Below are 958 nucleotides of genomic sequence, written 5' to 3' on the forward strand. Positions count from 1 at the left end.
ATCACAACATTAGAGCTGCATATTTCCCCAAATTCCAACAAATTATGTTTCTTGTTTGTGAAAAAAGAAAAAGAAAGTATACATGTACTTATTTGCTTACTTATTTTACATATCTATTCTTGTTTATGTATTATATAATTGTTTATTCCTTATTCATGTAATGGACAATGCTTTGGCAATACTGTGCAAGTCATGCCAATAAAGCTCATTCTAATTTAATTTGAGAGCGAGAGAGAGAGAGAGAGAGAGAGAGAGAGAGAGACAGCATTTTGGCGTTACGTTGCACTGCAAAAGAAAACACTGGTTCCAGGAAGGCTGGTACATTTCAATCCCTGTGTTATCCAGGGGTTTTGGGAGCAGGTGACAGGACCCTCAAGCTTATTCGTATTAATCAGCAAACTAAGTGTTGAAATTTTGTGAAATCTGCTAACTTACATGTAGATCAACACCTGCCTACTTTTCTCCCACTTTTCAAGCTGATTATGGAAGAAAATCTGTGGAAATTATTTATTTAGAATTAAATTGTCAAATGATAGCAGAAATGATAGCATTTTCATAGTAGCCAAAATATTTAATTAGGGATGCACCGATACCACTTTTTCCAGTACTCGCCCGATACGATACTTTTACTTTTTGTACTTGCCGATACCAAGTACCGATACCGATATTTTTATTGCATTTGTACATTTTTTAAATATTGGGTACAGAAACCAAAAGGGTATGTATAATGTTAGTTGGTTAACTTAATTTATCAAACGGGAATCACTCGCTATAAATCTCCTAACTGTGATATTTTCATAAATAGAAGTCGCGTTTTTTTCATCTGAAACATGCAGCGATTTAGTTTCCAAAGCCACTCATATAATGCAGAAACACTCATAAAGTAAGCAAAACACGCGCAACGTGCACACGTATTTGTACTGGTGCAGAATGAGAGGGACAAGTACAGTACAGCCTA

The sequence above is a fragment of the Sinocyclocheilus anshuiensis genome, unplaced genomic scaffold (assembly GCF_001515605.1).
Source record: "Sinocyclocheilus anshuiensis isolate Anshui unplaced genomic scaffold, SAMN03320099.WGS_v1.1 scaffold205, whole genome shotgun sequence".
In the NCBI taxonomy this organism is placed as follows: domain Eukaryota; kingdom Metazoa; phylum Chordata; class Actinopteri; order Cypriniformes; family Cyprinidae; genus Sinocyclocheilus; species Sinocyclocheilus anshuiensis.